General features: G+C 44.4%; 1 long non-coding RNA gene across 1 annotated transcript in view; it reads left to right on the top strand.

Moving 5' to 3' along the window:
- LOC139259847 (uncharacterized) overlaps nucleotides 1-17,401 on the top strand; it is a 42,443-nt gene extending 25,042 nt beyond the window's left edge. The window contains exons 2-4 of the long non-coding RNA XR_011592668.1: nucleotides 12,647-12,681; nucleotides 15,889-15,991; nucleotides 17,319-17,401. This is a non-coding gene — a long non-coding RNA (uncharacterized lncRNA). The remainder of the gene's footprint in view (nucleotides 1-12,646; nucleotides 12,682-15,888; nucleotides 15,992-17,318) is intronic.
- The last annotated feature ends 206 nt before the right edge of the window (nucleotides 17,402-17,607 follow it).

Here is a 17,607-nt window from a genome sequence, read left to right as displayed (position 1 = left end):
ACCTTGCGATACCCCACTAGTCACTGCCTGCCATTCTGAAAAGGACACGTTTATTCCTACTCTTTGCTTCCTGTCTGCCAACCAGTTCTCTATCCACGTCAGTACATTATCCCCAACACGGCCACCAAAGGTTGAGCGATTAGAATCAGGGATGCTCAAAAGGGCAGAATTAGAGGAGCGCAGCTATCTCGGGGGGTTGAGAGGCTGGAGGGGATTACATAGATAGGGAGGGGTGAGGCCATGGAGGGATTTGAAAACAAGGATGAGAATTTTGAAATCCAGGCTTTGCTTAACCGGGAGCCAATGTAGGTTAGTGAGCACAGGGGTGATGGGTAAACGGGATTTGCTGCAAGTTAGGACACAGGCTGCCGAGTTTTGAATCACCTCAAAGTTTACGTAGGGTAGAATGTGGGAGGCCAGCCAGGAGTGCGTTAGAATAGTCAAGTCTAGAGGTAACAAATGAATGGATGAGGGTTTCAGCAGCGGATGAGCTGAGGCAAGGGCGGAGATGGATGATGTTACGGAGATGGAAATATGTGGTCCCAGTCATGCTGCGGATATGTGGTCGAAAGCTCATTTCCGGCTCAAATATGACACCAAAGTTGCGAAATGTGGTTCAGCCTCAGATATATGTTAGGGAGAGGGTGAGAGAAATTGTTTTAAAAGGGACTAGGGCATCAAAGGTGAGGGTGTGGCTGACCAGATCGGTAGCTGCAGAAATGTCATGGTGAATGGAGGGCCAATACCATGTTGCTGTTACAATACCATGCAGTATCACTGCCCTAACTATGAAGCATGTCTGTTCCTGTGTTGGCTTTGTCCTTTTGATTGTTCATATATTTTGAATTGCTGTTTCTTTTGCCTTTCTTCTCTTCCCCTCCTTCTATGCCTTTGGAAAATTATTTAAATGGTAAATTTTATTTTTGAAGAAACTGTTCTCAATACTTGCTACTGGACAAAATTAAGAGAGATTTATTGGAAACGTTATGGGTCACTCCCAGAATTGTTAAAGGCAGAGAGCTGAATGAGCTCTCTTCAAGACTGCAAACTTCAAGACCGAGTAAAAGAATACCACAGAGCATAGGATTTTATTACTACTAAAAATACAAAGCTCCTTCAATGAATTGATGGTTATGTCGCCGTGGTCATTTTCTTGTCACTTTGAACTTTACTTTAGGAGCTATGTATTTTGCAATCAGCATTTTATAATGTTCTGTGGAGAATAAGCCTTTAAATCATTTCATAGAAAAGTTGATGCTATTTTATCGTGGGCAGTCCCTCGAAATCGAGGAAGACGTGCTTTCACTCTGAAAGTGAGTTCCCAGGTGACTGGACAGTCCAATACGGGAAGTACAGTCTCTATCTCAGGTGGGACGACTGTCGTTGAAGGAAGGGGTGGATGGGGAGTCTGGTTTGCCGCATGCTCCTTTCGCTGCCTGTGCTTGTTTTCTGCATGCTCTCGGCGACGTGACTCGAGGTGCTCAGCGCCCTCCCAGATGCTCTTCCTCCACTTAGGGCGGTCTTTGGCCAGGGACTCCCAGGTGTCAGTGGGGATGTTGCACTTTATCAAGGAGGCTTTGAGGGTGTCCTTGAAACGTTTCCTCTGCCCACCTGGAGCTCGCTTGCCGTGTAGGAGTTCAGAATACAGCGCTTGCTTTGGGAGTCTTGTATCGGGCATGCGAACAATGTGGCTCGCCCAACGGAGCTGGTCGAGTGTGGTCAGTGCTTCGATGCTAGGGATGTTGGCCTGATCGAGAACATGGACGTTGGTGTGTCTGGCCTCCCAGGGGATTTGCAGGATCTTGCGGAGACATCGTTGGTGGTATTTCTCCAGCGATTTGAGATGTCTACTTTATATGGTCCACGTCTCTAAGCCATACACGAGGGCGGGTATCACTACAGCCCTGTAGACCATAAGCTTCGTGCCAGATTTGAGGGCCTGATCTTTGAACACTCTCTGCTTCAGAGAATAAATAACATTTTATTATACTGTAAATAGGGCAAGCAGCACAGTTTCTAGGATGTAGATCTGATCCCCAGTTACTTAGTATACTGTGAACCACTGTGATGGAAGAAAGTAAAAGCTACTATCAAATTCCTAACAACTGGTTCAAAGCAGCATGGCTACAGGCAGCATTTCCACAGGCTTGGAAGTGTCTCTTAGAATCAATCATAGAAACAAACAGTGCAGAAGGAGGTCATTCAGCCTATTGTGCCTGTGCTGGTTCTTTGAAAGAGCAGTCGTGCTTAGTCCCACACCAGCATTTTTTGTCTGTAACCTTGCAAGTAGGACATCCTCAAGTACCTGTCCAACAACCTTTTAAAATTATTTATGGTGTCAACTTCCACCATCTTTTCAGGTAGAGTATTCCAGATCCCGACAACTTTTCTCATCTCTCCTCCAGATCTTTTGCCAATGATTTCCAATCTATGACTTCTGGTTATTGACCTACTCATCAGAGGGAAGCCATTCTCTATCTACTCTAAACTCCATCATCATCTTGAAAATCTCTGTTAGGTCACCTCTTAACCTTTTCTGTTGCATGGAGAACTGTCCTAACCTTTCCAAACTCTCCTCATAGCTGAAGTTCCTCATCCCTGGTAACATCCTGGTAAACCTCCTCTGTACCCTTTACACCTTTCCTGAAATGTGGTGCCTAGAATTGTCCACAATACTCCAGCTGAGGCCTAACCAGTGATTTATAAAGTTCTAGCATGATCCCTTTGCTTTTATATTCTAAGCCTCTATTTATAAACCCGAGTAACCCATATGCTTTTTGACCACCTAATCAACTTGCTCTGCCACCTTTATGGATGTGTATATTTGGACACAAAGGTCTCCCTGCTCATCTACACTTTTCAAAATGTGCCATTTATAGTATGCTGTCTTTCCATATTAGTCCTCCCAAAGTGCATCAGTTCACACTTCTCTGCACTGAACTCCATCTGCCATGCTTCTGCTCATTTCACCATCCTGCTTATATCATCCTGAAGTCTACAACTATCTTCATTACTATCTACTATGTTGCTAAATTTTGTATCATCTGCAAACTTTATTATTCTGCTCCCTGCACTCGCGTCTTGGCCATTTATAATTTTAAAAAAAAGAGTATTGAACCCAAAACTGAACCTTGGGGAACACCACTGTAAACACATCCCGGTTTGAAAACATCCATCCACCACCATCACACTCTGCTTCTGTCACTGAGCCAATTCCATACCCATGCTGCCACTTCCCCTTAATGTCACGGGCTTTATTTTTAATTCATTCATGGGACATGGACGTCAGCGTCAAGGCCAACATTTATTGCCCATCCCTAATTGTCCTCGAGAATGTGGTAGCGGGCTGCCTGAGAGTCACAGGGAGTAATTCTGAGATTACATAGAAACATAGAAAATAGGTGCAGGAGTAGGCCATTCGGCCCTTCTAGCCTGCACCGCCAATCAATGAGTTCATGGCTGAACATGCAACTTCAGTACCCCATTCCTGCTTTCTCACCATACCCCTTGATTCCCCTAGTAGTAAGGACTTCATCTAACTCCTTTTTGAATATATTTAGTGAATTGGCCTCAACAACTTTCTGTGGTAGAGAATTCCACAGGTTCACCACTCTCTGGGTGAAGAAATTCCTCCTCATCTCGGTCCTAAATGGCTTCCCCCTTATCCTTAGACTGTGTCCCCTGGTTCTGGACTTCCCCAACATTGGGAACATTCTTCCTGCATCTAACCTGTCTAACCCCGTCAGAATTTTAAACGTTTCTATGAGGTCCCCTCTCATTCTTCTGAACTCCAGTGAATACAAGCCCAGTTGATCCAGTCTTTCTTGATAGGTCAGTCCCGCCATCCCGGGAATCAGTCTGGTGAACCTTCGCTGCACTCCCTCAATAGCAAGAATGTCCTTCCTCAGGTTAGGAGACCAAAACTGTACACAATACTCCAGGTGTGGCCTCACCAAGGCCCTGTACAATTGTAGCAACACCTCCCTGCCCCTGTACTCAAAATACAACTTTGAGGTCCTGTTTTTTTAATCTTTGACCCAGGAAAAGTAGGGAGATGATGAGGGGAAAAGAAAAAAATATATATTTACCTTAAAGGAAAAAACTAAAGTAGCTCTGCATTCCAAATCTAAGTGAATGGCCACATTACGAACCAATCACTAGATACCAATGAAAAACACTATTCTCTGCTCTTCTGAGGAAGAAGAATTAAAACAAGCATGAAAGTTCATAATATTCTATACAGGAACCTTTTTTTAGAAAGGCAAAAATTTCATAATCAGAGATCAATATATATTTTACATGGAAGCACATTAACTTTACTTCCTGTGTCATAATTTTTTAAACAGGTGCCTACATTCATAAAGTCTCAACCCTATTTATTTTAATCTATAGGTTAATACTAGGGAGAGGGAGAGGGAGAATATGCCAGGGCAATAGGAGATATAGGAATATGATAAGGGTGGCAAGGGGGTTGCATGTGTGTGTGTCTGAGAGAGAGAGAGACAGACACACATACACAAAGGTCAAGATGGTCCTTGAAGGGAAGGAGAGGGGATGGTGGAGGAAGGGAAAGTTTGAGGTGACAGACCAAGAGGGGGATGATGATACATGGGAAAAGCACTCCCGAGAATCAACATCAAACTAGAATGGGGAAAGTGATAGTAAGACGAGAACGGGTTAGTAGGAAGATGACGGGAAACATGAACAGGTAGAGAAAGCAATAGGAGTGAAGGGGATACAGGAAGTGCAGAGAAAATAATTGACCGAATGAGAAGCAGCAAAAGGGGTCAAGGGAGACAATACAGAGGGTAGTAGGACCAACAGGTTGAGTGAAAAGCAGTAGATGATAAGACAGAACGTGTGTTTGCGCGAGAAAATCTCAGACAACATGGCTGAAGTGCCACCATCTTCACATTGCTTTCTGCCCTATCCAGATCTCTCTGTTATGTCTTTAATACTCTTATGAATGACTCCACGAGGTCTAGTATTGTACTTGAGCTGTTGTGACCTTAGTCCCATTTGTGTAACTCCAGAGTGAGGCACAAGCATGGTGGGCAGCCTTTTATACTGGGCCCTGCACACCTATGCAGGTGACCCTCAGGTCTCCCACCGCAGTGCCCTCTGGTGGCACACCTTATGTGACTATACAGTTAGTATACATGGTCTACATACATGCCACTCTCCCCAACTGTAACCTGCTACTCACAGTCACCATGACATGTGATCCTACCTGGATTCCGCTCCTCAACTGCCACCCCCTGCCTCTCAAAATCAGAAACAAAATCTGATTGAGTACCACAAAAGGAAAGCCAGAAATAAAGAGAAGCATAAAGAAAGAAATGCAGAACAGTACAAATAATATAGAAAGAAAGTAGAAAGACTTGCATTTATATAGTGCTTTTCATGACTGTCAGATGAACCAAAATGCTTTACAGCCAATGAAGTACTTTTGGAGTGTAGTCACTGTTGTAATGTAGGAAACGTGGCAGCCAATTTGCGCACAGGAAGCTCCCACAAACAACAATGTGATAATAGCTAGGTAATCTGTTTTAGTGATGTTGGTTGAGGGATAAATATTGGCCAGAGAACCGGGGATAACTCCCCTGATCATCTTTGAAATAGTGCCATGGGGTCTTTTACGTCCACCTGAGCATGCAGATGGGGCCTCAGTTTAATGTCTCATCCAAAAGATGGCACCTCACTCCCTCAGTACTGCATTGGAGTGGCAGCCTAGATTTTTGTGCTCAAGTCCCTGAAGTGGGACTTGAAATCACAACCTTCTGACTCGGAGGAAAGTGCTACGAACGGAGCCACAGCTGGCACAAATAGCATAGAAATATGAGAAAAAGAAACATAAATGAAGAAGCACACACATACACCCACTTCCAGTGACATGAATACAACAGACAGGTAAGCAAAAATATCATCTGACCACTATGAGCAACCTGATAAAAGATTAATTGCGTGCGTGTGCACACCACACACAACACCTAAAATAACAATTGGAATCCCCAAGGTTCCTTGAAAAAGTAAGCTAATTTAAGGTACATAACTGGATATGGAAAACCACATTTTGGGAAATGTTTTTGAGCAGGAAAAGAGACATGCAACATGTGTCATTAGGAGGTTACATGGAAGTGGCAAAATAATGCATTCTGATGTACATCCTGTTAGTTAACCGGCTTGCCAGATATGCAGAGTAAATAGACACTTGCTGCAAGATCCCTCCAAGCGTGGAATTGAAAAATAGCCTGCTATTACCCCATTTGAAATCCTCAATTTCTCAGACAGGAATCCATCCATGCTGTGCAGCTGTAAAACAGTATTGATATGCATAGCTTGATTTCCAATTTTTGCCCGAAATTGCCCGATTAGAACGATTACCATTATTGGGTTTTGGTTAAATCAATAAATACCATATACAAATCTAAGTTCTACTGTCAGCACTTCTCTTGCATTATTCTGTGACAAGGACCATATCAGTAATGCTCCGCTCCATTACACTCACACTTGCATTGGGAAGTGACAATCGTACCTGAATTTACGGTCAGAGTGATTCAACTGGTTTCACTCTCAACTTCAAATGAAACAAGGCCACCACTGTCGGGACTATTCTCAGGCCAGGAGTTTATTTGGTTCAGGACTCAGGTTGGACTGACTTGCTGTATGAGCCAGTACGCCAAAAAGGTGCATCAGCCCGAAGAATGGCAAATGTGGGGCCCACCTTGAAAGTTCCAAACCTGAGACATGGCCTTGTCCTCTGTAAATCTTTGCCACTGGATGAATTATTTCAGCCTCTTTACAAAGGGGCCGATGGCTGTTGAAACTTATATACTGGGTGGCCCTGGAACCCTCATGTAATAGCCGATTTTTCCTTGGATTCCTAAACTTATGGGGCATGCAGACACCTATTGGCATGAGTGGTTGTTGAGATTATGCAAGTCAGGAAGCCCCCCTTTGAAGTCAGATACTCGAGATAGGTTGGCCTGGCTGTGCAGTAGGAGCCAGTATTCCTGGGATCACTGGCCCATGCATTTTTGGAGCCATAATCTAGGCTGACACATCAGTGCCGTATTGAAGGAATGCTTGCATGGTCAGTGCTTTGTTGTTAGAGTGAGATGTTAAATCAAAGTCACGTCACTTTGTTCCAGTGGAAAATAAAGACCCCATGGCACTATTTGAAGAAGAGCTGGGAGCTCTCCTGGCACCTTGGCCATCATCTTTCCCTCAACCACCGCCTAAACCAGGTTAATTGGTCATTCATCTCATTTTTTGTCACATTTCCCTACATTACAACAGTTACTACACTTCAAAAATACTTCAGACTTGCAGACTATAGAAAAATAAACCACTTTGGATTTGTTTAATGCTAGTATTAATCAATTCATTTCATAGTTGCATCAGAATCTATAACAATGCTGTCAAATCTAGAAACAATAAAACCACAATATAAACATTTGGCAATGAGTTACAAGAAACTCAATGGTATCATAAACTACAAAAGTGAAGTGCATGAGTATATGATAGTCAGTGGAGCCTTATTTACAGCTCTTACTGTGCTGCCAGAGCTTAAAGTTTCTTACCATCACGTGGCAGATATGCCAAGTTTAGCGGAGATTGCCTGATGCAAGTAGTGATAAGTACAGCAGTGGCAATAGGAACTGAAGGTATGTGGAATTTTTACTGTATTTTTGTGTCAGCAATGTTTACTTAATGCTGCGGATTATGGGATTGTTTATTCTGCACCAAACATTGAAGTGCTTGGAGTCAACGTTGGAAGGACAAAGTAAAAAAATATATTTTTGTATGTGGAATAGAAAAATATTTTTTGTATTTTATATTCTTAATGCCTGCTGTACAAAACAGTAATAAAAATAATCTTAGGGATAACTTTAACCTAACATGCCCACTGGGTCATTGGAAAGTAAAATCGGGTAGCATGTAAAACAGGTAGCCGATCTGGTCAGGTAAGTTTCTCACCAGATGGGTTGGGTTAAAATTACCATCTGTTGTATACATTTACAGTCATCTCGGTCAATGCCAAGTTTGCCATTTACACTGAACCAATTTTGTTCTTCATTGATTAAGTGTTTAAGTTTCTATTTTTCTCCCTTTGAATTCATTATTTTCTATTTTCATTATTTGCCAATCAAATGATGTAAAAAAATATTTCCTAATCACATTCCCTCAAAATAAATGTAGCCCAAATAAATTCTGAGATGCAGTTGCCAAACAGTCCTTCATGCAGTTCACTGAAACAAAAACAATCAAGACATATTTAAAAAAATGCTTAATCTCCCTTACACAAACAGAATGATGTGCCCTGCAAGGCCTCTGAATACCCTGGACAGTAGGGACATCCTTCTCCCTTCATTTACAATTGGCAACCAACCAATTGACTTTCTAGGTTCCAAGCCTACACAAAAATAAAAATAAAATGCGCACGAAGGAGGGGTGGAGAGGAAGGAAGGATAGAGGGACCAACCTTGTTTATCGAGAGGGTACGGTGGGGGTGAAGGGGGACAGAAAGATGGTTGCCTTTGGACCTCAGAAGGTCCACACTATAAAAAAATGCATCCTCTGGTTTGTAGTTAGAAATGCCATTGGCCATCAATTAGTACCTCTTCTTGACAATCAAATATCTAAATTAATCCATCAAATCATACCATCTGATCCATTGAATATTTCCTATCCAAAACTGAAACAAACACACACACGAATTAAAAGATTACTGTTTTAAACCTGCAGTAGCAGAAATGGCCATAAAGCAGATTAGATCTTTAGTAAGAGAACAGCTCCAGATGGTATGCTGCATGACACAATTCAATTCTCAATGACATTGCAAGCTTAACTGTCAGTTAATAGTGTCACAGTACTCATAGTAACATTTCACTCACCAAGGGATTTGTCCTGCATACAGTTCTAATATCAAGATTAGTTATGTTATGTATTGTCCAGGTACATTAAATGTATAGTTACAATGGTGCGCCACAGAGGGCGCTGTGGTGGGAGACCTGAAAGTACCTGCAAGACAGAGTACAACAGGCTGCCCACCACACCCGAGAGGCACTCTGGAGTTACACAATAAAGGACTAAGGTCACAGCAGTTACTACAACACCAGTGGAGTCAGTGATTTGAGTGCTGCATACACCACATTGGTGACGAGGACACAAACGATCTTCACGCAACCATGGCTACTCCGGGCTCGCTAAAGGATTTTACGGTGGGCAATGATTGGGAGGCCTTTACGGAAAGGCTCGAGTACTACTTTACAGCAAACGACCTGATGGGGAACACGGACGTACTGAGAGAGAAGCGTAAGGCGATATTACTTTCCAGTTGTGGTGATGAGGTTTACTGTCTTGTCAGGGATTTGCTGGCACCCGCGAGCACCAGGGACAAGTCATATGAGGAGCTGATTGAACTTATTCGTGACCAACTGAAACCGAAGGAGAGCATCCTCATGGCCAGGCACAAATTCTACCACCACTGCGGACCTGAGGGCCAGGATGTCACCAAATATGTTGCGGACATTAGGAGACTCGCGGTGCCATGTGATTTTGGCACATACCTTGACGAGGCGTTGCGAGACTTCTTTGTTATGGGGATTGGCCACGAGGGTCTCCTCCACAAGCTGCTATCCACTGAACCTACAGTCATCCCGAAGCAAGCCATCACCATTAGCAGGGCATTTATGACCTGGACTTGCAGCACCAAGCAGATGATACACACAGTCTCGAACCCGGCAGGTACTATCCACAGGATAGCACCCACTATGGATAAAACTGCAGAACGTGGCTCTGCCCAGGGCAGAGAGCACGAACCTCGGGTTCCTGGAACTCAGAGTCCGCCGAGGGGGGCTAATCGAGCAGCACCATGCTGGCGTTGCGGAGGACGCCATGGGGCTCACCGGTGCAGGTTTGCGGAGTATATGTGCAATACCTGCCACACGAAAGGCCACCTTCAGCGTATGTGCAAAAGAAACCTGACTCACCGTGTAGCTGAGGAGATGGTAGAGGGTCCATTTTCCAGTGAGGAGCAGGCAGAAGAAGATGAGGCGTTGTTTGGACTGTATACGTGCACCGACGGTTTGGCCCCGGTGATTATGGAGGTCAAGATTAACGGAGTCCCAGTGAGTATGGAAGTGGACACTGGATCGGGTCCGTTGTCAATGAGTCAGGAAACTTTTGATAAACTGTGGGTCAACCCAGCTGCACGACCCAAGCTGGCCCCGGTCACGGCAAAGCTACACCAAGGAACTGATACCTGTTCTTGGCAGAGCGGATGTGCAGGTATCTCACAGAGGCGAGACGCACGGTTTACCTTTGTGGGTCATTGCAGGCGATGGGCTGACGCTTCTCGGCATGGGGAAGGTCCGTGGGAGCTGGAAAGACTGCATTCCTCCACAGACTGCTGTTCTACCGGGGTTCCCAAAGAGCAGCGCCGACTGAGCTGGAGGAGAAAGAAGCCGTTCATCGGCAGTCACACAGGCGACAGCAGCCCAGAACTCCTGACCTCAAGCAATCCTGCAGCCTCAGCCTCCACAGACGAGCAGACCCTGGAAGAGCAGTTTTTCAAGTGCAGGCTGATCGCTGAGGTGCGAGCCGGTGACGCGCTGCGGGCGATGAACGGGAGGTCCATCGATGGCCGACAAGTCTGGGGGGAGGCCCACGTGGAGAAAGAGTCGGGCAGCGGTCACAGCTACCGTGGAGACCGGGACAGCGGCGGCAGTGGTGGCGGCTATGGCGGCTGCAGGAGAGTCAGCAGTTGCTGGCACAGCGGCAGGAGCGGAGGCTGCAGCGGCGGCGGAGGCTACGGCGGCGGCTGGTGCGACTCGGGAGAACGCGACAGCTACTTGGGTGGATGCAGGAGCCAGAGCGGAGGATACGGCAGCAATCACAGAGGCCGCTCTCACAGGGACTATGACGAATCCAAAGAGCCACTTCTGCCAGATTCAAGATCGGATTGTTTTGGCCGTTTTCATTCCTTCTTTCTTCTTTATTCCTTCGATTCCAGCGAGTAAAACGTCATGCCAGCGAGTAAAACGTTATGCCAGCGAGCTCAAGATGGTGGTGAGCCTCGTGGCAGCAGAGCTCTGCAGACAAAGGCAAGCAGAGCAACTAAAATGGTGGCGCCCAAGGGAAGCCTCGTGGGAACCACAAGATGGCGCCTTAAAAGGGAAATGCACCCGGGAGTCTTAAAAGGGCTTTACACCGTGGCGGGCCCCACAAAGAGACTGTTGTGAGGCAGGAGCAAGTCGAAATGAGCAATGTGATTTGTATGATGACGTGAATTATGATAAGTAGTAATATCTTGATGCTGGTTGAGTACTGTTTTAAAATAAGGGATATGTATTACGAAAAGAGTTAATACCACAAGGTACAAGTAAAAGGGTAAATGGATCTGTGACTAACATGATTAATGGACCAATGCGATTCTTGATTTATGTGATTCATGCAATGGTTCAGCAGCTGCAGATGAGCTGCTAAAGCGACCACTTTCTGAGAACAGAGGCAACGCACTAAGTGTGATACCCTGTCTCAGCACAGCCCGTTACCTCGGGCAAAAAGGGGCAGTATACCGCCACCGTACTTCACCCAGAGGAGCTGGGATTAAACAACTGTTCAGTGCACCTGCAACCTTTTGACATAACATCTGTACCACATATTATATGTACCATACAACTGTACTGTCTATGTATACCTGTTTTCTGTTGGAGGTTATGCCCTGTGTACTTCATCACCCATGTAAGGACTGCAAACACCACAGTAAGGACTCACACTCACAAATCAACCAGGACGAACAAGGCCGAGGTCACTGGCAATGGCTCCTGGAACTGGGTGGGGGGGGGGAGAGATTGAGATGTTATACATTTAATGTACCTGGACAATACATAAGTACAATGGTGCGCCACAGAGGGCACTGTGGTGGGAGACCCGAAAGTACCTGCAAGACAGAGTATAAAAGGCTGCCCACCACACCTGAGAGGCACTCTGGAGTTACACAATAAAGGACTAAGGTCACAGCAGTTACTACAACACCAGACTGCGTGGAGTCAGTGATTTGAGTGCTGCATACACCACAAGTTACAAGATAATGTTAATGGAGGACACTTCATTAGTAATGGGAAGGTTATAATATTCTTTCATCATTGTGGAACTCCTAACACAAACAATAAAATAAGTGAAGTTCAGAACTGAAACAACGGCTAAACCTTTTTGGTTCTACTTTCTTTTATGTTCCAGCATAAAATTTCTGTGCAATATTTTTACTGATATCCTTTGTTCCAGTGTAGCTTTGCTGGCAAAGTGCTGTGTGCCAATTAATGCAGCCCCTCAAGTTAGAACACCAAATACTCTGCTCTGTTCTAAACTGAGCCACATTGTGCTGGAAGCAATGGTATCACCCTGCAGGGGGGCAAAAAAAAGAATGAGGTGCCATTTCCAGTAAATTACATGGCCTTCTGGCAGCTTAACAGCCAAGGAGTTTTCTCCCTCTTTGCAGTACAGACACAGGGCCAGGTAATATTTTGAAACAGCAGGGGAAAATTAAAGGCTCGTGCTCTACACTAGAGGGATTTTTTTTTAATTATAGTGACTTTCAGTATAGAATAATTCTGAAGCTCATGTTTTCTGTTTTGCACAGGAAGATGTGGCCATTGAAAACCTGCAGATTAAAAGGTAATTTTTCCCCTCTATGTGAAGTTCAGTCATTGAAATATTTATTATATGGATCGTCAGGGTTTTTTTTGTTTAAAGATTATTTTATGACATAAAGCCATTTATGGCACCCATAATCATGATTTTAAGTCATCACAGAATATCCTCCAGCACATCTTGTATATATGAAGTAGAATCAAAAATTATGGATTTGAGACTCGGCTGAGATGTTGCTAAAAACACTTGAGCTTTGCATGACATCTGAAGATCTCAATGTGGCATCATTGCAATATACACACGTGTCTGTTCCTAGAATCATAAAGCAAAGAAGGACAGCACAGAAGGACATTCAGCCAATCATGTCTGTGCCGACTCTTTGAAGAGCTATCCAATTAGTCTCACCCTCCTGTTCTATTCCCGTAGCCCTGAAAATTTCTCTTTTTCAAGTACAGGTGCAGCGTCCAGAATCCGGAACCTTCGGGACCGAGGACGTTCTGGATTCCGTGTTTTTCCAGACTTTGGATCGTCTTTGACGTCACAAATCCGGAAACACCCGAACCCAGGTTCGGGTAGTTCCAGATTTTGGAACTTCAGAAAGGGGGGGGCGGGGGGTCGGCGCCGAGGAGCTCTTCAGGCGGGGCCACGCCTCTGTTGCGCTAGATCCAACAATGCCTCCAGTGCACCAGCGATACCCACCCTCCTATATGGCTGAGAGATGTGGGCTATATACAGCAGACACCTCAAAGCACTGGAGAAGTACCACTAGCACTGCCTCCGCAAGATCCTGCAAATTCACTGGGAGGACAGACACCAACGTCAGTGTTCTCGCTCAGGCCAACATCCCCAGCATCGAAGCACTGACCATACTCGACAAGCTCCATTGGGCGGGCTACATCATCCGCATGCCTGACACGAGACTCCCAAAACAATCGCTCTACTCGGAACACCTACACAGCAAGCAAGCCCCAGATGGGCAGAGGAAACGCTTCAAGGACACCCTTAAAGCCTCCTTGATAAAGTGTAACATCCCCACCGGCACTGGGAATCCCTGGCCCAAGATCGCCTTAAGTGGAGGAAGAGCATCCGGGAGGGCGCTGAGCACCTTGAGTCTCGTTGCCGAGAGCATGCAGGAACAAGCACAGACAGCGGAAGGAGCGTGCAGCAAACCAGACTCCCCACCCACCCTTTCCTTCAATGACGATCTGTCCCACCTGTGAGAGAGACTGTAATTCCCGCATTGAACTGTACAGCCACCTGAGAACTCACTTTTAGAGTGGAAGCAAGTCTTCCTCGATTTTGAGGGACTGCCTATGATGATGATGGTGAGAATGTGGAACTCGCTATATTGAAGCGAATAGTATAGATGCATTTAAGGGGAGGCTAGACAAACATATAAGGAAGAAGGGAATAGAGGGTTATGCTGATAGATTTAGATGAGGAAAGTCGGAAAGAGGCTCGAATAGAGCATGGACTGGATAGGCCGAATGGCCTGTTTCCATGCCGTATATCCTATGTAATCCTTTGTCGCTGTAAGCCCCTTTTATACATTTTCAGGAACTCTTACACACTAACCCTACCAACTTTTACTGACAAGTCCGGGACTGGGCATGGATTTGATGGTTTTTGTTAAAATTGGCAGACTGACTGTCCGCTGTAGCACCCTTGAAAAAGCCTGAGGTAAAGAAGTTAATCACAGTGGTGTCTTTAACTGCCAGCAACAAAGCACGGCCACCTGACCCAGCAGACAGTGGGTCTTCTTGCAAGAGACTGCAGAGATCTGCGACTGCCTGTCTGGAGAAACACAGCCTCCTCATACACTGCTCTTTAGATAAATCCAGGAAACTCACTCGAGGCCTGCACACTCCCTCCAGTGGTGTCTCCTGACATGCCCAACTACTATACCTTGTGGTAGAACATCCTGCTGTTGCTCCTCTTCCTCATGTCACCAAATTAAAGTTGCAAGAATGACTGCCAACATAAGCTGTCCGCTGAGTGTGCAAGTAGAGTAATATAGACAAAAGCAACCTCTGAGGCAAACACGCCCATGGAAAGCCAAATAATGCAACCACAAACATATCTATTATCTGAATAATTGAACGTGAATTACTTTTTAAATAATACTTCCAATGGCCCTTTGAGTAAAACCTAGCAAGATTGATGACCAGTGGGTTCACTCCTGAGAAGGACTTCTATTTTTGTACATTAAGATCACATGCGGTCCTAACGGCATCATAGGACCCCAACTTGCATGCATTCATCAGGCTTCTACCTGCTTTCGGCAGGTGCCTAAAAGAACTGTGTGGTTAACATGGCGCTAGGCAGGAATCGAGCAGGAAGTCTCCCTATGCAATTTTAATTCCGATAACGCCCCACTCCCTCTGGATGGGTGGAGTTAAAAATCACCCTTTTAATTTTGGAATATTATAGTAAGAAAGACAGCATATAACAGTGCATCAAAAAAAAGGAAACACAAGAGGAGAACCAGTGTACAACAATAGTTGGCATTTACGATCAAAAAGCTGATTAAAAAGACTGCACTGAAACTTGGTGATGTCGCAACCTAACCAGGAAGAACTCAGGCTCAAAAAAAAATCAAGAGAATCAAATTAATCCAATCAGTTTATACCAAGAGCAGCAAAATAAATCTAACCTTATAAGTGTCCAGGACAAGTATACAGTACCAAATTGAGAATGGCTCAAACTAATATAAGAAAAAAAGAACTATTGCAAGTGTTAAATGCACAGAATTTTTCATTTACCTATAAGTAAATTGATGGCAGTAAACTCAGTTCAGAGTTCAAATGACAAACTGCTCAAATTGTCTCTCACTTATGACTCCATCAAATACCTTGATTGGATTACTGCCATGAAATTTACTTAGTGGCATCCATTATTCTATTTAATACAAAGCTTTCATCTGATCGAAATAGAAACACAGTCTCTTCATTTTCGAATTCCAGACAGCAAAATACAATAGAGATACATTTGTCTGATGGAATATATTGGGCCTGAAATTAATCAGGATGCAAGGTCTGCCCATTTCTCAGCGGTATTCTGGTGAGGCATGGTTTAAAACCGCCGAGACCGAAGACTGCTAGTTTCGTCAAAATTTTTTCGGCGATATGCGAGAGGTGTGCAGGGGATTATCGTCGATCAAGATCGACTTTCTTCTCGATGGACGGTGCAGCACTGCATATGTGCAAAATTTTTTTTTGCCTTTTTTTACAGATGCTTTTTCCCTGCGATTTCGCTGGTCAGAGGTCACCTGCGCATACGCAGAGAGTTGGAGTCGAGGAAGAGAGAGTGAGGAGTAGCAGCAAAGTATTCAAGGGTCAGTTGTTTTCACCAGAGATTCCAGAGTCAAATAATAATAATATAATATCAATAATAATACATATTTTATAAATAAAAAATCATATATGCCCAGAAATCTGGTCGGCTGCTTCCCGCGGGCGATCGGGTAAAAACTTAAAAAATAAGCAAACTTACCTGAAGCTACATCAGCCATGCGAGTTCCTGGTCCTGAGGCCTCCACTGACTGCAACTCCAGGCCTGCGCAGTCACATGGCTCTGGGCAGCTAATCAGGTAAAGTATGTTCTCATTCATAATAATGGGAACTCCGTAAGTTGGAGTTCCCATTATTATGAATGTGAAATGCCCCCCAAACACACAAAACATTAATTAAAAAATAGAAAAAATACACTACCTATTTAACATTAATTTAAATGAAAGTTATTTATGTATTATTAAAAATATATATTTTTCCGATTTTTAAAAAAAGTTTTTAAAATTATGCTTTAAAATAAATTTAACGTAGTGGACAGGGTTTTTAAAAATAAAGTGCTTTTTAAATGTTATTTTTTATGTTTTAAGTGTGTTTTGAAACTCTTACGCCTGTAAAAGTAGAGTTTTCAGGTCAGTTGCTAGGCAAGATATGGGTAAATTCCGCAATCTTGCCCTTGCAAATGTCCTCGCTGCCGATTTATGGAAGATCTGTCAAGTTCCAGCTTGACAGATCGGAAAAGCCGGTTTTCAGCGAAAGTACATTGTGCTCTGAATACCAGCTTTTGCGATGTCTTCCCGGGTCCGTATACACTCCGTACGGACCCGGGAAGCCGGAATTTCTGCCCCATAATATAAATATAAATATAATGGAAATGCTGATAAAGAAGTCAAAGCTCAGGAATATCAAGAAGGAGATTGAGGGCGCCCGCCTTCGACGAAACTGAGCTACCTGCCCTGCTGGCAAACATCACGGAGCGATACTCTGACTTAACGAAGGGTGGTCGTGGAAAGCACCCCCTAAAAGAAAATATGGGATGAGGCTATCTGCTCCACAAGTACAATGGTACACACTGGAGAAAGGTGTCGTAAGAGGTGGAACGATCTGGTGAGGGTAGCAAAAGTAATGATTTTATTTATGCACTCCCCATGTGCCATGTAAATGTAGGTTCAGTGTCACACAGATGATGTTATTTATCCCAAGGTTATGGCGATGTATTTGTGGTTCCAGGCAATGACAAGAGGAACAACCCAGTGTTTTGATGTGTGTGTGTGTGTGTGTGTGTGTGTTTGTGTGTGTGTGTGTGTGAACCTGTGTGTGCGTGATGTTAAATGGATTGAAGATTTTTACTTTAATTTACTTTACTTTCTGCAGAAGACAACTGCAATACCAGTGGATCAGTGTCATATAGGGGGAGGATCCCCAACGCAAGAACCCTTGATGGAGATTGAAATCCGTGCCCTGTCACTGGTCGGGGATAGCAACCGTGCCACCACCGGCGTTGGAGCTGACCCACCCACACAGGATGGTCAGTTCAATATAATCCCCGGTCTGTGTTGCGGTCATGTAATGTCATGTAATGTAACTGTAATGTTGGCCTCATGTAATATAATGCAAGTTTATTGCACTGTAATGTTGGGCTCATATGATGTACTGCAATGTT

Source organism: Pristiophorus japonicus, chromosome 3 (assembly GCF_044704955.1).
Source record: "Pristiophorus japonicus isolate sPriJap1 chromosome 3, sPriJap1.hap1, whole genome shotgun sequence".
Taxonomy (NCBI): domain Eukaryota; kingdom Metazoa; phylum Chordata; class Chondrichthyes; family Pristiophoridae; genus Pristiophorus; species Pristiophorus japonicus.
This window is presented reverse-complemented; position numbering and strand designations above follow the sequence as displayed.